At 44.5% G+C, this 23,955-nt stretch overlaps 1 protein-coding gene across 2 annotated transcripts in view; it reads right to left on the bottom strand.

The window, feature by feature from the left end:
* LOC143940391 (catechol O-methyltransferase-like) overlaps window positions 1-23,955 on the bottom strand; it is a 181,251-nt gene that overhangs the window by 111,314 nt on the left and 45,982 nt on the right. Inside the window, exon 1 of one of the 2 annotated variants that reach the window (XM_077461684.1) lies at window positions 3,118-3,171. The exons of the other annotated variant lie outside the window; for it this stretch is intronic. The gene's annotated coding sequence lies outside the window, so the exon portion shown is untranslated. Of the gene's footprint in view, window positions 1-3,117; window positions 3,172-23,955 lie in introns of those variants that run through there. 2 annotated transcript variants of the gene reach the window in all.

Raw genomic sequence — 23,955 nt, 5'->3', positions numbered from 1 at the left:
TAAAAAGATGGTCCCAAATAGCACACTCTTGAAGATGAACATACTACCCAGGCTGCTATTCTTGCTTCAGATGCTACCATATGGAATCCCTGCAGGATTCTTTGCATTGATCGGCTCAATAATAGGCAGATATGTATGGAACAGAAAAGGTCCTAGATTAGCTAGGGCTCTTCTGGACAGACCTAAAAGACAAGGGGGCCTAGCTTTACCTAATATTAAGCAATATTTCTTGGCTATAGTAATGAATAGAATTTCTGACCGGAAGTATCATAAAGAATCTAAAATATGGGTTAGCCTTGAAATGTCACTCAGTGGATCAAATCTCTTTACCCAAATATGGATTCCTAAGAAATACAGAACTTTATCCTCTACCACTTCACCACTCACGCATTCAACCCTTATGGTGTAGGACTCTTTGTGTAAGATGCATAAATGGCAACACAACTCCCCCTTCATCTCATGCCATTGATTGCTCACAACTACTTCCCACCTGGAAATACAGACCCCAGAACCCCATGCCTGGAATCTGGGTCCTACACCTCTCCTTCATCAAGTTACAATCAGGCATTATACCCATATCTACATTACTACCCAGCTCAACAACTACACCCCCAGTCCACTGAAAATACCACCAATTGGCTGCCTTTCTCCACTCTCTCCCGAAGCCTCTTTGGACCACATCAGACCTAACATCTATAGAATCTGCCTTCTCTGAAGACCAGCCAGTGGAGAAACTAAGGCAGACTCTCACCCCTCCCCCCCCCCCCCCCCCCATGTTTACCCTCATCTCTTACCCTCCTTTTATTTCTCTCTTTCCTTCCTCCCCCACTTACTCTCCATACTGTGGACTACACAAATGTTAAATGTTTCTACGAGGCCCCTCTATGGGGCTGACTGTTTTCAGAATTCTTATCGCAAGTGGGTATTGCTGCTGCCTGAGCTTTCTGAGGAGGACTGGGAAGAGGCTACAGAGGTTTGCTTTCAGGATCAGTTGATTCAATTTAAGTTTGTCCACCACTTATATTATACTCCAGCCAAGTTGGTTTGTATGGGATTGGGTTTGGATATTGCTTGTTCTAGATGTGATCTTGATGCTGCAAATTTTTTTCATATGTTCTGGAACTACCCTGGCCTATCGTCCTTCTGGAAGTATCTATTTGGTTTGTTTGAGCACAAGCTTAATCTAATCCAATACCTTAAACTCTGGAAGTTGAGCTTTTAGGTGTTCTCAATGATTTTGTCCACCGGATGCATGCTAGGACTCTGCTACATATACTGTTATTAAATGCTTGTAAAACAATTTTATTACACTGGAAGGAAATGGGCCCTTTCACATCTCACGCTTTCTTTCGTAACATTCATAGTGATCTACCCAAATTCAAACAGATATATAAAAGTAGGGCACGCCCTAAGAAATTTACCAAGATATGGCAACCATGGTTGGATGTCTCTGATGCTTTTTGGGGAAATGTCTTATCATCACAGCTTACTTAATCAGGTTCTCTACACTGATGAAACTTAGTGTGGCATACACAAAGGGCCGTTGTTATTTTCGCCTTGCATTGTTTCACTCTGGTTTATCATCCAAGTTGGAGTTTGGTAGGGACCATGGCGCTGCTGTATGGGAAATGTATGTGGTGTTGGTATGAATGTGTACGTGTGGATGTAGTTAGGGTACTTTTTTTTTTTTGCCCCTGTAGTATTTTTATAATCCTGCTTATGACGTTCTAATCTTCTGGGGTCCTCTACTTTTTTAACAGTGCAAGAGCAGCGTGGGCATCTAATTTACTAGTGTCTGGGTATCCCATACACACTGTTTATGCAATGAGTAATAGAAATGATCTACATTCCTCCTATGTATATCAAGTGTCAGAGTAGTTCTCTTCTTGTTTATATTTTATTTCTGTAAAATCAAAATAAACGCCTTAAAAAAATAAATACATAAAAAAAGATTAAATAAGATTTTAGTGATTGGCTTCACATCTAGCTTTTAAGGAAAGTTTTCAACACTGTGTCAAATCCACGCAAATATCCAAAGGCAAAAGATGACTTGCAAGTAGTTCCAATAACATGGCCATTGATGTACATAGTGGGCTGCAGCCAAAGACAGGCATGACCTGCGGATAATGTTTACAAGATAATCTATAGAATTCTGACAGGTTCAGGAGTAAAAGCGTATCTACTACTAAAGTCTGCACATTTAAAGGGTCCTGACAGCAATACAGAAAATGTCATGAAGAATATCTGTAAAATAATATTTCCCCGCACTGAATTGCAATATATTTCACATATATACATAACAATACAATTATATATAAATATAATGTATATACATCACACTATAATATAATTCATTTAAGAATTATCACTAACAATAATTATATATATATATATATATATATATATATATATATATATATATATATATATATATATATATATATATTAGTAATTATTATTATAATGATTACATATATATATATATATATATATATATATATATATATATATATATATATATATATATATATATATATATATATATATATATAATCATTATGATGTAATATTAACTATATATAATATAATTAACAATAACAATAATAACACACAACAGTCACCAGTGATTCTCCTTTAAATAAGAACCTGTTACATTGTGCTACAATCCCATAGAGAATGGCATCCTCCTACAATGATGAGTGATGTAGTTGGATGCAGAGGATGATCGTAGTGCCTGGATGGAATATACAGCCCATTGTATGAAGCATGCAATACATAAGATTAATGTAAAGCTCCTGCCCTGGTCTGTGTACATTACTGGAGTGGCGATGACATCAGCAAGTAGAAGCACAATGCAATACGGTGGAAATGTCAGAATTTCGGATCAGTTTGCAGAGATTGTGTACAAAGCGTCACACCCCCGGACTCCTCCCGCAGTGTACACTGACTGTCTCCAGCATACAGGATATACTATGCCTAGTACACACCCTTATACATTCATCGTATAATAATGATAATAATAATCCCATCCAGTGCTGAGTTTGATCAGTGTGCAGACACAATGGAGGATGAAGCCAGTGAAGTCAGGATAGAGTAGAGAATAAAGCATGCCTGTACCTTTCCTATGTGATCAGGAGAGGCTCCTCTGTGCTCGACTGTCAGTGATGGTAACTTTATACAGAGTGCGAGGAGCGATCTCCAATCACAGATCGTAAAATCAATCCGAGCTCTGTGATTGGACTCACTGGGCCCCTATCCCCGCCCCCCAGCAGATGACTCTCTATAAACTCTGAACTCCCTGACCGGTAACGTCTTTCTTATAGGTTAGAGCGGGGTGGACGCTGATTGGAGGTGACAGTGCGGGCTGTACGGACAGGAGAGCGCTGCCTACTCCATGGCTTTCTTCAGGGCTCAGCCGTAACCACACATGACACACTGACATATAAGAACTCTCACTGCAACCTATAAACTACAGGACTTCTAAACTCATCACATTGCTTCTGTAGGAGTCCAGCTAGGAAGATTATATACATAGTTATACTGATCCAGCTTGCACCTTCAGTGATCCAACTTGGATCTTCAGTGTTCCAGCTTGGACCTCCAGCGATACAGCTTGGACCTCCAGCGATACAGCTTAGATCAATGTAGCAATGTATATACCATACCTGGCTGATGCACCTGGAAGCTGGAAATACTAGTCACCACAACTCCAGTGAGCTCCACTAGTGTCCAGATCTCATGCTGAGCAGCTGCCCTGCTACATTCTGAACACAGGAGGTTGGCTGCTTGGGACAGGTGCCCTTCACAGAATGCTTTGTATTCTCTCAATGACTCCCTGATTGGATGAGGTGGGAAGAGTGATGTACCACTCCACCTCTCCACTCCTGCAATCAAATAACACTTTGCATTCATTCAGAAAATACAAAACATTCTGTGAAGGGCACTGGTGTCAAGCAGTCGACCTCTTGTGTTCAGAATAAGCAGGGCAGCCGCTCAGCACAGGATCCGGACACTAGTGGAGACAACTGATGTAGCGGTGTCTAATGATTTTGAGGGGGATCAGCCAGGTACAGTATGGTGTATACATGGTTACTTTGGTCCAAGCTGGATTACTGGAGGTCCAAGCAGGTTCAGTGTAACTATGAAGTATGGTATGGCCAGGTATGGTATATGCATAGTGCCAAAGGGTAGAAGTGGCTGCACCAGCAGTCATAGGCACTGCCAACTATGGCAAGGCTTTCTGCTCCCTTGCTATATTCATAGTAGCCATGCTATAGCTTCACAGAAAGAAAAGCGCACTATGAATGGAGGACCGATGAAAGAAAGGTCCACCTCCTCAGATCATAGAGATCCTTTCATTGATGGAAGCCATAGCATGGCTTTGATGAATGAGTGCCTATGACAGGTGAAGCAGCTCATATTAAAGGCACTAAACATACCTGTTCTCTGATGGTCTGGGTCCCTCAGCGGTGCTGGCATCTTATCCCTGGGTGCTGGTCTTCAGGCATCTCCACTGGCTGGCACAGGATGACAAACCTCCTCCACATGGGCAGGAACTAGTCATCCTGGCACACAGGGACCATGCCGATGCATGTACAGCTCAGTTTGCATGCCACAGAAGAAGGCAGGCAGGTAGGTGTATATTATTGAAGAAGAGACATTCTAAGCCTCTTCTGCGATAATAGTCTGCCTCAGTGTCAGCCTGTCCTATCCATGTGTCCGGCTCCCTAATCTACATGCAGGGCGCTGGACGCAAGGACTCCAAAAGGGGGGGGGGGATTTAAGCAGGTGATTGGAGCCAGAGCCTCTAATTGGCTTTAAAAAAGGGTGCACTCTGGGCACATAGCACTGCGCTCCGAGCCCACCCAGTTGTGTGACAGTAGCAAATGATTATTCGCTATTGTCACACTGATCCTCCTCCTGGCCAATCAGGAAGTTGAAAGGATAGGAGATCCTATTGGACGCCTAGGAGGAGGAGGGAGGAGACGCACAGCTAATGCAGAGGAGGAGGTGACGCGATGGAAGCTAGTACCCGTAGGATCGCTGCCTGCTCCCAATCTAGATGGGGTGATTGCGGGGCTGGATGCCCAACCGACCAACATCGGGGGGTGCCGTCGGCTGACCAAGGAGGGTGTTTACCTTTTTGAAGGTTCAAAAGGTAAGTTCACCTTTTTGAAAAAAATAAATAAATCCACATATTTTTCAGAAAAAAGTGCATTTTTTTTTATTTTTTTCACAGGAGTCTGCAGAGGATTACGGGTGCAATACTAGGCTCCTGTATACACTGCCCACAGTACTGTTGCTTGTAACTCTGTATGGGCCTTCATGTTACAGAACTGTAGGGAGTACGAATAGATTACAAGCGCCCTGATCAGCACACTTGTGGTTCATTGAGAATTACAAGCCGCCTGCTGCAGTGGAAGACAGCAATTGTAGTTCATTCATTCACAGATTCTTGTGAATGAACAATGCAGCTGTGTTGGAGCATAATTTTAAAAATGTGATAGCAGGTGCTGGGAGAGGAACACTTGCCTGCTGTCACATGGAAGGGGGGGATTGGGGGTGCAGTGAACAGGTCTGGAACGTGTTACACATTATACTCTAAATATGGGTGTAACGTGTAAGATGGTCCAAAAGGTGAACTTATCCTTTAAGCCTGGATCATACTAACTATGCATTTACTAGAATCGCTAAGAGAGCAGCAAGATCATCTATTCCTACAGCATAGTTCATTCACTGAACAAAGAACTTAGACCCCTTGCACACAAGGCTTATAGGCCATGTGTGTCCAGTCCTGGTGGTTTAGCGCGTCTGGGAGGAGTAGGTGTAGTGTCCAGCCCTTCTGCCTGCAGCCTGTCAAAGTCTAGGTAGGCTGAAATACACTATAGCTAGACAGGGCTGGACTCTGTACTGGGTGGTGCTTGTGCTTAGCGCCATATGCATTTCAGGGATGTATGGCATTCTGTGTTCCATGCATACACCTCTGAATGCATAGAGCCCTAAATGCAAGTAGTACTCAGTACAGCCTCCAGCTGTAGTGTATTTTAGCATATCATAGACTTTAACAGGGTGCAGACAGCAGGGTGGATGCTTTGCCTTCCAGGCACACTAAAGCACTGGGATTGGATGCACATGTGCTAAACGCCTAGTGTCCAGGGGGCCTAAGGTGTCACTCTGTTGCTATTTCCTCTCTGACCAGGGCAAGATCTGGACCTTGGGAGCCCAGGGCACTTTAGGTTTAGTGGGCCCCTTATGCACAGGAATTAAAATACACTGCAAACCACTATTTAATCAATTTACACAGCAAATCTATTTTGCGAAGGTAATTGGAACTGGCAAGTTATACATGCATAGAACGGTTAATGTGGCTCTAAAGGCTAGACATTTTTTACCCTAATGCATTTGCCTGCATTAAGGTAAAACATGTCCCACTAGTTGTATCGGTTCCTCACCTTCCTTTATACTTACCTTCCCATCTCAATGCAGCACTCTGCCGGTCTGCTGCGGCTCTGATCCCTCTCTTCTCACAGAACTCAGTGAGAGTGGTTTGAGCCATTAGCCATTCTTTTTTTTTTTTTTTTTTGTATTAGCCCTGTTGGGGTGTGGCTTTGGTGAGATATCAGGGGTCTTAACCCCTGACATCTCCCTTTTCAGACAAGGAAAGGGACTGAGGACACAGATTCTCCAGTCCCTGAACTGTCAGCGGACGATACTTAGTGACAGTTATGAATGAACAGAGTCAGTGATCGCTGACTCTGTACATTCAGAAAAGGAAATAGCCAGTAAATGACAGGTTTACCGGCTCCTTCCTCCACTCTCCATCCTGACAGATGCAGGACAGAGGCACAGAGGAGCACAAAGGGGAACCGCAGCAGGGAGGGGGGCTGAGGAGCACAGAGGGGGACTAGAGGAGGATATGGGGGATAGTCAGGGATGATCGTGCTGCACTGGGGAGGAGTTACAATCACAAATCTTCCTGTATAGATTTCAATAAAGCAGCTGAAAGTCACAGGAGGGAGAGGAGGAGAAGCGGCTGTTAGCAGCTTTATTGAAATGTATACAGGGAGATTGGTGATTGTAACTCCTCCCTAGTGCCACACTGATTACCCCTGACTGTCCAGGTATTGGATTAAACACTTGCTGCCCGCCATATAGCAAAATGACCACGGCAAAGTGGTTTCAATATCCTGAATGGATATCATATCGCGGCGACCGTTGTTGTGGTGTGTCAATCTGACACACCGCAACTCCGAACTAGGTAAACAGTCTCTGACCAGTCTCTTTACCACGTGATCAGCCATGTCCAATCATGGCTGATCACGATATATACAGGAAGAGGCGGTGATCAGCTTTTAGACGAGAATAAAGTAGAGCCAATCGGCTGCTCCTCTGACAGGGCGGGGCTGCGCTGTCCCAATTTAAAATGCCGGGACACGTTATGTGTTTTAAGGCCTTTTGTAGGGGCTTGAACGTGGATTTCGATTTAAATTGTTTTATTTCTGATAGGTAATTTATTTTTATTTGTCTGAATTTTTTTTTTTTTTCCATGCACGGATCAGGGTTGTTACGGGTGATGTCATCAGCTGTTGGTTTTTTGTCATTTTTAGAAATGTTTTGCTGGTTAGTTTGGATTAGATGAGGGATATTTATTCCCCTATAGAACTAACATTAAGTGAATATATTTTTTATAGTTTTAGTTTAATTAATTAATTATTGCTGTTTGAGGCAAAGTATGTTATTCTCCCTATGGGATAGCTTTATAGTTATCGCTTATTAAGGGATCGCTGGAGGTGTAGTTTGTGCTTTTCGATTTCCCGCTTCCATCTGAGGCTTTTTTGCCCTGTCCTATTAATTGTTAAGGATATGATGAGCGGTGTTGTGTTTTTGGCTCATTTTGCCTCTCCGGCCGATTCACTAATTATCTTTTGTTTTTCCTCTCTCGCTCTGGGACATGTGTGTATTTTCGACTTCCGGGGCCACGTTTGTAATGTTTACCCCGTTATTTGACCTGCGCATGGGCGCATTTTTTATTGGCTATTGATCAGCGCTAGTAGTATAATAGCGTCCGCTCAAGGTCACACCATCGCTGCTGAAGAAGTCCCGCCTACCTGTGGGGACGCAACGCGTACGGACCACGTGACATTAGCCGTGACATCACCCGCTTGTTTACTACGCTGATTCGTGCATGGATGTTTTTCGATTGTGTTTAAGTCTCGTCTGTAACTTGGCACTGGAGAGCAGTGCTATATCATGTGAGTGTATCATTTTAATGAGTCTTTTTTAATAAATTTTGAAACGGAGAGCACTAGATATTGTCCTCTTATGTTTTCACATACATATTATGGAATCATGCTACTATCCTGGCGGTGTTCCCACTGTTGACTCCTCTCCAGACTGCAGACAAGATATAAAACAGGAGATGGTCATAGGTTGCAGACGTGATACAGGAGATGTCAGAGGCTGCGGGCATAGTACAGGAGATGTCAGAGGCTGCGGACATGGTATAGGAGATGTCAGAGGCTGTGGGCATGGTACAGGAGATGTCAGAGGCTGCGAACATGGTACAGGAGATGTCAGAGGCTGCGGGCATGGTGCAGGAGATGTCAGAGACTGCGGGCATGGTACAAGAGATGTCAGAGACTGTGGGCATGGTACAAGAGATGTCAGAGACTGTGGGTATGGTACAGAAGATGTCAAGATGGCAGAGGTTGCGGGCATGGTACAGGAGATGGTTAGAGATTGAGGACATGTTACTAAAGATGGTAAGATATGTAGACATGATACAGGAGATGGTCAGAGACTGCAGACATGGTACAAGAGAACAATGCAGCCTCACCAGTGCCCATCAAGTGCAACCTCACTGTGCCCATCAGCGGAGAGCTGAAATTACACAGTGCAGAGCTCAGTTTGGAGAGCTCTGAGAGCTGAAAGGAGGGACAGACCACACACCCCTTCATGCAGCAAATAGGAACAGAGCTGAGGTTGTCAGTCACCTTTTTTGTCTTGGTGTCAGGAAAACATGTCAGAAGTGACTCATGCTGATAGCAGAGGAACCAAGCAGCAGACAGAAATTATACTTAGTGCTCTTAAAGGGGTTGTTAACCCGGAGTTCACAATTCACACTAATCTCTCTGTTTATTAATGTAATCTGCCCCTGTGTCTGTGCCTTATAAAAAAATGGAGCTATATACCTGATTTCAGAGCAGCATTTGGCGCTCGCGTGACCAGCCAGCTCTCTCCTCTCTCAGCCTGACAGCTGCAGTGGGCGGGGCTGATAATCCCCCACTGACATCAGTCAGGAGGGGAGGAAGAGAGAGCCGGACGGTCAGATGAGTGCCATTCTGAAATCAGGTATATAGCTGCATTTCTCTATAAGGCACAGATACAGGGGCACATTACATTAACAGAGAGGATAGTGTGAATTGCGAACTGTAATTTTAGCAGCAAGAGGGGAGGGGGGCGGGCACAGACGTGGAGCTGACAGGCAGGAAGGGGAGAGAGGACATGAGGCAGCGGATGACGGAGGCACGTAAACTGACTATGGTATCAGGGCTCAGCTGCCTTGACAAACCGTGGTCAGTTTACAAAGCTGAGAGTATAGCCAGGGAGAATTAGACAGGTATTACAGGTGATACAGGGGGCCAAATTACACAGCACAAGCACATTTTTTTTTTTTTTTAGGGTAACAAACGCTTTAATTGAGACAAGAGCACACAATAGAGGGATATGCTTGTTCATATTTCATGTCTGAGGTTTACAGTCACTTTAAGGAATAGAGACTTGCACTTATTGCAAAGACATTTTGGCATAGCCTTTAAAATACAATGAAACTTTGTTCCTATTGAATACGCGATCATGTACAAGAAAGATAAAAAACAAGACTTGCTTGCAACACAGCTTCACATTTTTCTCTAAGATAGGTGAACATTCACTTTTTAAAGTAAACAGTCGCTCTTCATTTAGTAAATCAATCCTAAAGATAAAGCTCATGTGCACACGGTATATATTCTCGCCAGGAACCAGCCGAGATTGGAACCATGTATGGGCATGCTGAATGTACCAAGTTGATAGATCGATCAACTTGGGTACAACCAGCATGCTGGGTTTTACCTGCAATTATCGCTATAGCCACTAACAACAATACCTTCTTCCGGTGGAAGGCAATAGAGAGCAACAGACAATGGCCGCCAGGAAGGATTGCCCCAGTAACACTATACGTGTTGATGGGGGAATCAAGCAAATTTCTTTCCTGCAACCCATGGTAGCTGGACTTAGGGCCCTCTTCAGATTAGTGTAAGGGCTTATTTACACCAGAATGCGGAGCAGGAAACGTTCCTTGTATGTTTCACACTCCGTGTTCAAAACACATTGGGAGTGCGATCTGCTGCAGGTGTCAATATATTTTTAACGACACCCCAAATGCAGATCACAAACGCAATGCGTTTGCCTGCACCAAATCGCATGGTACTGCAGTACATGCACTACTTTTTGTAGATACCAGCCCATTCAAATGGATGGGCTGCCTTAGTCTACTGTATATGCTTTATTGAAATTTAAAGAAATGCTGAAAGCACTGCTGCTACAGCAATCTCCACTAGCTTCTGTGGCGGCACAGTGGTGCAGTGGGTAGCACTCTCACCTAGCAGTAAAAAGGGCTGCTGGTTCAAATCCCAACAACAACACTACCTGCCTGGAGTTTGCATGTTCTCCCTGTGCCTGTATGGGTTTCCTCCCACACTCCAAAGACATGCTGGTAGGTTAATTGGCTTCTGTCCAAAATTGGCCCTGGTATATGAATGTGAGTTGGGGACCTTGGCTTTTTGGCTCCCTGAGGATAGGGACTGATGTGAGTGTGCAATGTATGTGTGGAGCACTGTGTAAATTGACAGCGCTATATGGGTACCTTAAATAAATAGGGATAATTGTAGACACACACCCACACTCACTCAGCTTGAACTGGATGGACTGGTGTCTTTATTCAGCCTTATTAACTATGTAACTACTATGTAGCTTCTGTGTCCCATACTGAGTGGCTGCCCTGATGCTTAGTGAATGCTTTTTCTTGAATGCAGTGTGTTCTCTGATTGGATGTGGTAGAGAGACGGGGCAGTGAAGTCACGATCTCCAACACAAAATGCCAATTCATTCATGGAGAAAATGCAGCGTCCTCTGAATGGTGCCCGGTCTGAGTGAGCAACCTCCTGTTTAGTCTGTAGCAGGGCAGCCACTTCAGATGATGCCTACTACAGTGATTTCCAGATTCTCACAGGTATAAAACATACCTGGAATTCAGCTTTAAGCAGACAACTAAATCCAAATTACATCTGTGTGTTTTAGGTGCATTGCATGTATGATGCATTAGAAAATGTCCTGCTGGCTGAATCTTTTGTGTTTTTCAGTAAAACACATTACATAGAGTTTAATGTTAAAGTGATCGTAAAGGCTCTTTTTTTTTCAATAAAAATAATAAACATGTTATACTTACCTGCTCTGTGCAGTGGATTTGCACAGAGTCGCCCAGATCCTCCACTTTTCAGGCCCCTCTTCGGTGCTCCTGGCCCCTCCCTCCTGTTGAGTGCCTCCACAGCAAGCAGCTTGCTATGGGGGCACCCATAGCAGAGTCATAGCTCCCTGTGTCCATTCAGACATGGAGCTGAGGCCCAGTCCCACCCCCTCTCTCCTGATTGGCTGACTGAGTTTGATTGACAGCAGCGGGAGCCAATGGCACCACTGCTGTGTCTCAGCCAATCAGAAGGTAGAGTCTTGGACAGTCAACACACTCATGGGCATCGCAGGACAGAGATGGGGCTCAGGTAAGCATTAGGCGGGGGGGGGGGGGCTGCACATAGAATGCATTAAGATAAAAAAAACTTCTGACTTTACAACTACTAGTTATAATACTAGTAGTATTTAATACACTGTTTAAAGGATTGTTTTTGTGGTGTGAACCAGCCCTTAGACACTCTCATACATGAAATTGTTTTATCATATTTAAATCCTAACCAGAGAAACAGAACTAGAAATGGTGTATATGAATTACAATTGTTATCATAATAGGTATAATTATGTAGATCATGGACAGTGCATGCCAGTTTCACATATGTGTTTCTACAGATTTTCTTGGCCTGATTTCAGGCATATTAGCTGTTTGAGAACCTAGAGGCTGAACAGAATCCTAATGAAGTGAGAGTGATAATGGTAGGCACAATCATTGATGAACACAATCCCAGCATTGTGAATGGTCACTGCTGAAATACCCGTTTAGAGCAGACTTTGCAAACATCAGTAGCAACTGAGGAATTTAGAGGTGGGACTGTTTAGTATGCAGTAAGCATGAGGAGAGCTTACATCATTCTTTATAATATCCCAGGAATGAGATAAGGAACGCATGGAAAGGACGACTTTAGAGCAGATCAGATTTCTAGATGGGCACTCCTTCTCTTTTAACTTAGATATTTTCTTACTTATTCCAGGTGTATACAGACTACTTATGGACTTTGTACTACAATATACCTTCATACTGTGTAGGTTTTAGTTTTATGAAGTTAGACCATTGAAAAGAGAAATAAAAAAAACAGTGGACATTGTTTGTCTTAGCAAGTGATGAATTCAGATATACTGTCTATACAGTCATGATTCATGAAAGGATACAGGTTGAAGAATTCCAGGTATGGATATTTTATACATACTTACATTGATCCAGCTTGGACCAAGGTATTTTTTTTTTCAGAGAGTTCAGGAGTGTGCTCCATACAGAGTGTGAGGTTTAGGAGTGTGCTACATACAGAGTGTAGGGTTTAGGAGTGTGCTACATACAGAGTGTAGGGTTTAGGAGTGTGCTACATACAGAGTGTAGGGTTTAGGAGTGTGCTACATACAGAGTGTGGGGTTTAGGAGTGTGCTACATACAGAGATCAGGGTTGTGTTATGGACAGATAGCAGAGTTCAGGGTTGCGCTACACAGAGCACAGAGTTCAGGGGAGCACTATGGACAGAGTGCAGAGTTCAGGGGTGTGCTACACAGTGTGCAGAGTTCAGCTCTTTCACTTACCTCTGCATCCCCCATCCAAATCCCACTTGCACCCCCCTCCACTGCCCTCATCTCCTCCCCCCCTAAAAAAGATTGTAAAGGAAATATTTTTATTTTTATTGCACTTACCTGCTCTGTGCAGTGGTTTTGCACAGAGCAGCCCCAATCCTTCTCTTCTTGGGTCCCCCACCAGCGCTCTGGGCCCCTCCCCCTTGCTGAGTGCCACCATAGCAAGCCATTGCTGTGGGGGCACTCATGCGTGCTTGCTCTCGAGCCCACTCTCTGCATCCATATATACTAACATTATGCCTTTGCCTTACAGGTTTTTTTTTCGTTAGTGGGTATACAACCGCTTTAAGACAGTTGAGACAAAGACAGTTGAGTCTCTTTGGAGAGGATTTCATTGTTTGTATCGTCTACCTCAGTGCAGTTCCAGTCTTTTCATTACACAGTTACATCCCCAATCCTGCAGCAGTGATCTGTCCAGGCTTCACCTTTCTGTGACACTCCCCTTGAATTATGAGCACTTCCTGTCCTTAGGATGACCATTATATGACAGATACATGAACAGCAACCTATAAACGGCTTCTCAGAAGTGATTACCCATTTGCAATTTTCATTGTGCAATTTGTGCTTCACACTGTTCAGCTCCATTGAAGTTCAATCCCTTTTTCTCCCATGTCCTGGTGGTGTGAATGAAAGACATGCTGCTAGAAGCTCTATGTATCCACATTGACAAAGTTGTCTTTGTTATCTTTTGCACTGGTGGTAGTGTGGTATTTTTATCTTAATTTTATTTTGCTACATTGTTTTCAATAAAGTATATATTTTTCCTTTAACCCTGGCGTCTCTACAGAAGGTCACTGTGAGGATTTGTTATCCTGATTTTTTTTTCTTATGTGACGGTGGCCTTAGAAAATCAACCCCATACTCTCTTCTATGCTGCCTGAATACCTATGTTAACCTTTCTCCTACATATTTGGCCTGCATTTACAATTTAAACAAATATTTCTTCAGCTTTTTGAACTCTAGCCAAGTCCAAGCAGGTTTATTCCTTAATACTGAATAACTAGAATTTCTAGACATTCAACATCCTTCCTGTATGAAATGTGCACTTTTTTTGCCTATGCTGCATTTTTACATAAAATGAATAAACCCTTTCTAAGATTTTATTTTCTATCTATGGTAATCTACTGATCTGATAAGCTTGTGCACAGAGGGAAATTGGTAAGAACAAAAGACTTATTTGATTGTTCCCACACATATGTTAACCACTTGAAGACCAGGCCTATTCTGACACTTTTTGTTTACATTTAAAAAGCAGTATTTTTTGCTAGAAATATATATTTAGCAGACACCTTGGAGAATAAAATAATGGTTGTTGCAATTTCTTATGTCACACAGTATTTGTGCAGATGTTATTAAAACGCAATTTTTTGGTAAAAAATACACTTTAATGAGCTTTAATGCAAAAAAAAACGAAATATACAACCAAATGTTTTGGTAACATATAAAAAATAATGTTACGCTGAGTAAATAGATATCTAACATGTCACGCTTTAAAATTGCGCACGCTCATGGAATGGCAACAAGCTGCAATACTTAAAAATCTCCACGCATTAAGCTTTAACATCCATAGCATGGAGTCTTTGTTCCTGAAAACGGGAGACGTCCAGGTAGCCTACACAAAGGGCAATGCCAAAGAACTTTATATATATATATATATTTTTTTTATTTAGAATCACAATTTTAGAATTCCTTCATAAAAATATACAGTTCTGTGTTAACGTTTTAGGCAGGTGTGAAAAAATGCTGTAAATTAGCCATGTTTTCAAAAATAGAAGTGTTAATTTATTTTTGTCAATTAACAAAATGGAAAGTTAGAGCCGGTTCACACTGCGGGCGATGCGAGGCGACACCGACTTGCCTCGCCGCGACCTGCCGCGACCTCAGCGGCGATTTGCAAATGACTTCTGTATAGAAGTCAATGCAAGTCGCCCCGAGGTCGCCCAGAAGTAGTACAGGAACCTTTTTTCTGAGTCGGAGCGACTCGAGTCACTCCTCTCAGAACGGTTCCATTGTACAGAACGGGGGCGACTTGTCAGATTGCGGCGAGGCAAGTCGTGTCGCCTCGCATCGCCCGCAGTGTGAACCGGCCCTAAATGAACAGCGAAATCAGTATTTGTTGTGACCACACGTTTGCATTCAAAACAGTATCAATTCTTCTAGGTATATTTAATTAAGCTATAAGAAATCCATCAATGTCTTAAAACCTGGCCTGAAATGTAAAGGAATCCCTTATCATATTTAGCTAAATATTTATTATAGCCTCCTATTTGAGGGAATCGAAATTGAATTTGTGAGGGGGGTTTCTCTGCTTACTTTTTGGATTACTTCTATTATAACAGCAGTAATGATGTGAACTTTTTTATACCGCGCAATGCACTATAGAAGGTAATCACATGTCTATATGTGTAATAGCGTCATCTACTTTATAGCATTATTTATGTTACTATATTGATTTGTTGGGGTTTCTTTAATAGATCCTATATAGAGAGATAATACCATTCACTTAAACTAACAGATCACAATCCAACCAACCAGGGATAAAAATATGGAACAAAAGTTCAATATCCCCTTTAATCTAGGAAAGAGGTAAATGGTCTTTTTATCCTTTTCCAAAAGGGGCTTATTATGTTGAACTAGAAGACATTTCCTGTAAACATATGTAATATATGAAAACTATTATAAAAAAAAAAAAATTAAGCAAATAGAACTGTATTGGAGGTTGGAGGAGGAGGGGGAAGGAGAAGAGGGGACTCTGGGACCACTGTGCTCATATATATGTGTGCCCTGGGCCCTTGCATCTCCACCCCTGAGGGAACATCCCTGTGTAGTGTATTAAACAATTAAATTAAAAATGTTGTTGTATTTTGCTGTATACTAGAGGACTTTAACCGAGAAATGCGTAAAGCTGTAAAGACTACTATAGCGGTGCCCCATGGGGTCGTTGAGTGTAGTAGTTCCACCTGTCACGCTGCTCAGCCAGGCATTCACTTCCAGACACACATCGCCAGACAATAAACAGTCCTTCAGCTTTTTTTTTGTTGTTTTTATTTAGGGGATTTAACTTTGATTGGGAAAAGGGACATAAGATGCCCAGATAATTGATGCCCTCTTGTAATTTGAACAAATGATTTTGGATCTATATTGGCAGTCTCTAAAGCTCCTTACTCGTCCAGCACTAGGGATAAGCTGAACACCCCGCCGGTTCGGTTCGCACCAGAACCTGCAAACGGACCGAAAATTTGTATGAACTTTAGAACCCCATTAAAGTCTATGGGACTCGAACGTGCTAATTTTAAATTGCAAGTTATTGTCCTAAAAAGGATTTGGGGACCCGGCTCCTGCCCCAGGGGACATGCATCAATGAAAAAAAAAGTTTTAAAAACAGCCGTTTTTTCAGGAGCACTGATTTTATTGACGCTTAAAGTGAAAAAAAAAGTGAAATATTCCCTCAAATATCATGCCTGGGGGGTGTCTATAGTATGCCTGTGAAGTGGCACGTGTTTCCCGTGTTTAGAACAGTCCCTGCGCAAAATGACATTTCTAAGGGAAAAAAAGTAATTGAAAGCTGCTTGTGGTTTTAATGTAATGTCTGGTTCCAGCAATACGGATGAAAATCATTGAGAAAATGGCATGGGTAGCCCCCCCCTGCCCATTACCAGCCCCTTTGGGTCTTGTACTGATATTAAGGGGAACCCCATACCCAAATTAAAAAAAGGAAAGGCGTGGGGCTACCAGGCCCTATATACTCAGGACAGCAGAATACAGGCAGTGCAAACAAGACAGGGACTGTGTAGGTTTGTTGTGTTAAGTAGAATCTATTTGTAATTTTGAACTGGTAGATTTTAAAAGTGTAGCTCCAGTCAAAAAATCAATTTTTAAGTGTAGCGGATGACATTTGGGATCAAATGTCACACGCCTGTAAATTTAGTTTTGGCCTCAGAACAGTAAAGGTTCTGAGGGTTAATTGTGTAGGTAGGCCTTAACACCAGTCTGGCCAGGCTGTGTTTGGAAGTTCTGCCTGGTCATGTGGACAGTGAGGTGCACATGACAGGCTAGAACCAAGTCTGGTAGGATGTTCAGGTATCGGCCTTCTCTGAGCTAATCAGTGGGAGTGTCAGGCCCGCTGAGGAGTCTGGGAAGGGATACTTAAAGGGGTGTGGGTCACATGTTCGGAGTTTTGGAGTTGTTCGAGAGACCCGAGTGGTCTGGTCTGGTTCCAGGACCGGGGTAGCCCCACGAGGGGTCCTGGTCACGGGGTGTTCGACACCCCGCAACATGTTCTGTCAGTGGCCCCTGATAGACCTGCTTGGTCTGGGGTAGGGATCCATCCATTCCAGAGTCTCAGAACCTGCTGGTCCAAGGCGCAGTAACTAAGGGAGGATTCAAAGTGTCCTGGTGTGCTCTCGGCTTGGAGGGACACCGCAGCTCGTGGAAGTGACCGGGAGAGGACTCTTCGGAGGAGGGCCAGTAAGTGGCATCCTGAGAAGTGCCTGGTTACTGAGTTGAGAAGGACATTGACGAATTCACACTTTTCCAGTACCATAAAGGAGACGGGAAACGTTCCAGGTACGGAGGAAAAAGGTTCCTGTTTGCCCTTAGTCGTTTGTTCAAGTTTGAGTCAACGTGCTGACTGCCATGATCTCTGGCTAGAGATCTGTTCAGCCTTGAAGTACCCAGCTGCGAGTGGCTACTCTCTGGGTGCAAACAGAGACTTTGCTAGACCTGCATTTCAAGGTGCCTGAGTTCTTCACCTGTGCCCTCTGTTCCCTAAGAGACTGTGTTAATTGAAAGTTCTATGTCAGTGTACAAGTCGTTGGGTATCAACCCTGGGAACCCCTAGTAGTGGAGGAGCAGGCCCAGAGAAGGTAACTGGTAAGCCCATTAAGTCAAGGCCACCCTGCAACAGGTTATGGCTGCTACATAAGCTTTTTGGAAAACATAGGGAAGGGTTATCACCCTTGTATAATTTTTTTTGCTGTCCATCTTTTTTCATCTCACTTCCTGTTGTCTTCTTCCATTTGCAAGTAGGAGATGTTTGTAAGTTGGATGTTTGAAAGTAGGGGTCTGCCCTATATGCTCTGCAGAAATTTGGGCCTAAGGTGTTGGTGTTGCCACAACACTGTAAGCCCTCAAAGTGACTCTTGGTGGGCGCTGGAACGCCCTGCTGTGAACTATTATATCCAGAATTGTAATTACATGCCACTGTTGAACAGTAGCTGAAAAATTGGGCCTTTGGTGGTTGAGGTGGTGCTGGTGCCACAACACTGTAAGTCCTCACAGTTACTCTCGGTGGGTGCTGGAACAGGCCCTGCTGTAAAATATTAGATCAAAAATTGTAATTACATGCACCTGTTAAACAGGGGCTGAAAAATTGGGCCTTAGGCACTGGTGCCACAACATAGAAATAAAGAGTAAACTGCGCTATTCAAAAAAACCTTCCCTACCAGCAGCAACTCTAATCGTAATACTACGATATAGTAAACTAGATATAAATATAAGCGCAGCTCACCATTATATTTATAACTGGTGCCACAACACTGCAACACCTCACAGAAACTCTAGTTGGAGAGCCCTGCTGCAAAGTATTGCATCAAAAATTGTAATTAACAGGGGCGTGTAAACAGGGGCTGAAAAATTGGGCCATAGCCACTGGTGCTGGTGCCACGATACTGCAACCCCTCACACATACTCTAGTTGGAGCGCAGGAATGAGCCCTGCTGCAAAGTATTGCATCAAAAATTATAATTACACGCCCCTGTTAAACAGGCTGAAAAATTGGGCCTTAGGCACTGGTGCCACGACACTGCAACCTCTCACAGATAGTCTTGTTGGAGTGCAGGAATGAGCCCTGCTGCAAAGTATTGCATCAAAAATTGTAATTACACGCCCCTTAAACAGGGGCTGAAAAATTGTGCCTTAGGCACGGGTGCTGGTGCCACAACACTGCAACCACTCACAAATATTGTAGTTGAGCGCAACAACGAACCCTCCTGCAAAATATTGCAAAAATTGTAATTACAAGCCCCTGTTAAACAGGGGCTGAAAAATTGGGCCTTAGCCACTGGTGGCGTCACCCAGAACCAAAAATGTTCTTCCAAGCTATCAGCAGGATCATTGAGGAGGAAGAGGATAGTCAGTCAGCATAACAGGATAGTCACTCAGCATCAGCATAGGCCTTCTTGAAGGGATGTGACATTTCAAAAAAAAAAATATTTGGTTACATCAGCTTCAGGTGCTTGGTAGCTGGTGGTGATCCAAGACTGATACATCTTCATGAAGGTCAGTCGATCGAGTCGGTGGACAGGTGTACCTTGTGATCGGTTACAAAGCCTCCAGCAGCACTGAAGGTGCGTTCCGAAAGAACGCTGGATGCAGGACAGGCCAGTAACTCAATTGCATACTGTGTAAGCTCTGGCCAGTGATCCATCCTCAAGACCCAGTAACCCAGAGGGTTTTTGGTGGGAAAGGTGTCCAAGTCTGACCTTGCCCCTAGGTCAGTGATGGTGAACCTTGGCACCCCAGATGTTTTGGAACTACATTTCCCATGATGCTCATGCACTCTGCAGTGTAGTTGATCATCATGGGAAATGTAGTTCCAAAACATCTGGAGTGCCAAGGTTCACCATCACTGCCCTAGGTATTCCTGCACTGTAAATCAGACGCTGGCAATGGTTGCTGGAACTGATCATACCTTGGGGCTGTGGACTAAAAAATTGTCTGAACGCATCGGTCAAACGGCCACCTTCTCCACCGCTCCTTCTGTGACTGACCGAAGCCTCAGCAACACGCTGTCCAGGACCAGGAATCTGTAACCTCCCAGTCTCTGGGAACTCATTGCACAGACCTTTCTGCAAGGCCTCCCGGAGATGTCTCATCTTCTGCTCCCTCTGCGAAGGCAAGATAAGGTCAGCAACCTTAGACTTGTACCGTGGATCAAGGAGCGTTGCCAGCCAGTAATATTCTCTCTCCTTGATCAGCTGAATACGAGGATCCTTCCACAGGCTTTGCCGGATCAGGGAGGCCATGCAGCATAGGTTAGCTGAGGCATTCGGTTCCGGAGTCCTCTGGGTCACTAAGGACGACATGATCCACAGCCACCTCCTCCAAGCCACGTACAAGTCCACAGGTTTCTTGAGACTGTAAATCATCCCTAAGAGACTGCTGCTGATGCTGAGTGCCAGGCTCCACCTCCATGCTGACACAATCCTCCTCCTTCTTGTCCTGTGTGATCAGCAGGACAGTAGGAACACTTTCTAGATAAAGGGGGCCTTGAGAGGCAAGGAAGTCCTCCTCTTCCTGCCTCTGTTCTGCCCTGCCCTGTCCATTATTCCATGCAGCGTGTACTCCAACAGGTGGACAAGAGGTACAGGGTCACTGATGCATGCACTGTAACTGCTCACCATCCTCGTGGCCTCCTCAAATGGTGATAGGACAGTGCATGCATCCCTAATCATGGCCCACTGGCGTGGGGAAAAAAAGAGCTCCCTCGACCCTGTCCAGGTGCCATAGTCACACAGGTACTCATAGATGGCCCTCTGCTGCATGTGCAGCTGCTGCAGCATGGCCAACGTTGAGTTCCACCTGGTGGGCATGTCACAGATAAGGCGGTTCTTGGGCAGGTTCAATTCCTTTTGGAGCTCAGCCAGCCGAGCACTGGCATTATATGACCGGCGGAAATGAATACAGACTTTCCTGGCCTGCCTCAGGACATCCTGTAAGCCTGGGTACCTGCCCAAGAACCGCTGCACCACCAAGTTAAGCAAGTGAGCCAGACAGAGCCCATGGGTCAGTTGTCCCTGTCGGAGGGCGGAGAGGAGGTTGGTGCCATTGTCGCAAACCATCATTCCTGGCTTAAGCTGGCATAGCGTCAACTACCTCTCAGCCTGTTTCTCTCCTCTTTCTGCCCCAGTGTGCCTCCTGTCCCCCAGGCACACCATGGCATCTTTTTGCCTGCGTACTTGCGTAGCCCCTTGAACGCCTACGAAGCACCACTGGTTCAGAGGACAAAGCACAGGAAGAGGCCATGGAGGAAGAAGAGGAGGGGGTGGAGGAGAGAGGTGTGTCACAACCAGTAGTAGAATTTTGGAAGCGTGGTGGCGGAACAACCGCCAACACTACTGCACCTTGTCCTGCATCCTTCCCAGCTGCCAGAAGAGTCACCCAATGCGCCGTGAAAGATAGGTAACGTCCCTGTCCATGCCTGCTGGACCATGAGTCAGTGGTAATATGCACCTTTCCGCTGACTGCTCTGTCCAGTGAGGCATGGACATTGCCTTCCACATGCCGGTAGAGAGCTGGAATAGTCTTCCATGAGAAAAAGTGGCATTTGGGAACCTGCCACTGAGGAACCGCACATTGCACAAACTCACGGAAGGGGGCCGAGTCTACCAACTGAAAAGGCAGCAGTTGAAGTGCTAGCAATTTAGCCAACCTAGCATTCAACCGCTGGGCATGTGGATAGCTGGGAGTGAACTTCTTTTGACGGTCCAGCAGCTGGGGCAAGGAAATTTGCCTGGTACAATCGGATGTCGGTGTACTGCTAGCAGAGTGCCCGCAAGTACTTGGCTGCGACACACCTAATTCTACACCTTCCTCTCAGTGCAGTTTTCAGAGAGGACTGAAGGTATAGTGGGGTTGCAGATCCCAGCTGATGAGGAGCAAGGAGAGGTTTGCTTTGTTCTTTGGTGTGGGTCTTTAAGGTACGCTTGCCAATGAACTGCATGGCAGGTCAACATATGTCTGGTCAAGCATGTGGTGCCCAAGCGGCTGATGTTTTGGCCACGCAAGATAAACTTGAGACATATGTTACAAATAGCAGCGGTGCGATCTGAGGCCCACACCAATTAACTTTTGGAATAACGCGCAGACGCAGCGCCCATCACAGGCGGAGCTCTACGGTGTGATTCAGTCAGTGTGCTGCCCTTAAGCTGGCCCCTGGAGGGCATCATGCCTCATGGGAGATGTGCCTCCTCTTCCTTCTCTCTCCTTTTAGGCACCCACGTGGAGTCAGTGACCTCATCATCCCCTCCCTCCTCATCACTGGAGCAAACCTGGCAGTATGCTGCAGCTGGTGGAACATGACTGTGTCAGAAACCATGAATCAGACTGAGACAGAAGTACAATTAAATCACACTTGTTTATTAATAAAAATAAAAAGGTAAATAGAAAAAGCGTAGTCAAGCATAGCCAGAGTCCAGTAACCAGATCAGGTAGTCAGCCAGTCCAGAAGTCAGGGATACTAGTAGAGCAACAGCAAGCAGGTGTCAGGAACCATGAAAGAGACAGAGACAGAAGCAAGCAGGAAGGAAGCCAGGAGGGATGTAGCAAGCCAGTCTTGAAACAACAGCAGGAGATGGTTCCTAGTGATGTGACCAGGAGATGGTTCCTAGTGATGTGACCAAACGTGAAGGCAATGGAGAAATGAGCTGGAAGACTTTAAATAGGCAGGCCAGACGAGCATCATCGGGAACAGCTGGTAACTGTGGAGAGAGAAGAGAGCTGGAAATTAGCCGACAGCTCAGCGGCCAGCCCAGAGGAGGAAGGGCTAAGCCAACCCTGACAGTACCCCCCCCCCCAATGACCCCTCTCCCACCGGGCTTGAGGGGAAACCGTCTATGGAACTTGTGGAGGAGGAGAGGGGCATGTACGTCAGAGGATGAAACCCAGGAGCGTTCCTCCGGACTGTACCCCTTCCAATGCACCAGGTACTGTATGCGCCCATGGAACAAATAAGGTCTATATACATGTACATATGTGTTCTTATTTATCATTGTAGATCAAAAAAATCTTTTTTAATAACATAGACCTGCATAAATGATGGATCCCTGAAGAAGGAGAAAACTCCGTAACACGTAGGACATATCATATACAGATTATTTGTGCATATGTGATTATGTTATAGATGTGTCACACCTGTACATGCATTGAAAAGAATCGTTTTCATTTTTTGAATAAGTTTGGATGTAATTAGGTTGTATACCTGAAAATACATTCTTGTATCTCTCTTTTTTTATTATGTGTATACTTTTTGATAAATTGTTACAATAAAGTGATTGCACGATTTTATATGTATGTTGTAAGTTTCACAGTCTATGCCTGAAAAGTCCTGCCATTTTGAGGGGATTTACTTCTTGGTAGAACCTAAGCGCTATACAATGACACATCTTTGAGAACCGGTCAACCACCATAAGGATAACAGTGTTGCCTTGGGAGTTGGGCAATTCCACAATGAAATCCATAGACAGGTGAGTCCAGGGCCTCTCTCCATTGGGTATGGGTTGTAAGAGGCCCACTGGAAGGTGTCGTGGAGTCTTACTCTGAGCACACACAGGACAGGCAGCTAGGAAAGCAGTAACATCAGCCCGTAGACTAGGCCACCAGAATTGTTGGGAGATGGCCCAAATGAGTTGATTCTTCCCAGGATGGCCAGCTGCCTTTGGAGAATGATAAGTCTGGAGCACTGCAGTACGGAGACTCTCTGGGACAAAGCAGTGGTCACAAGGTTTATCAGGAGGAGCATGGACCTGAGCAGCAAGAATTTTGTCACCCAAAGGAGAAGACTGGTGTGAACCGTAGCTCCGACTCCGACTTGGAAGTGAAGGAAAATTGTCATGACAAGGCATCAGTCCTTACATTCTTAGTACCGGGTAAGAATGAGACAATGTAATTAAAGCTAGACAAGAAAAGAGCCCATCGCGCCCTTCTGGGAGAGAGTCGCTTAGCCTCAGACAAGAATGTAAGATGCTTATGGTCAGTAAGAATAAGAATGGGCACAGTGGTACCTTCAAGGAGATGTCTCCATTCTTTCAAGGCTAAAATGATCGCCAATGGCTCTCTGTCACCAATCTCATAATTGC

Source organism: Lithobates pipiens, unplaced genomic scaffold (genome assembly GCF_037356315.1).
Source record: "Lithobates pipiens isolate NorthernLeopardFrog02 unplaced genomic scaffold, aLitPip1_a1.2 Scaffold_3, whole genome shotgun sequence".
NCBI lineage: Eukaryota > Metazoa > Chordata > Amphibia > Anura > Ranidae > Lithobates > Lithobates pipiens.
Note: the sequence above shows the minus strand (reverse complement) of the source record. Positions and strands in the feature narration are given on the sequence as shown.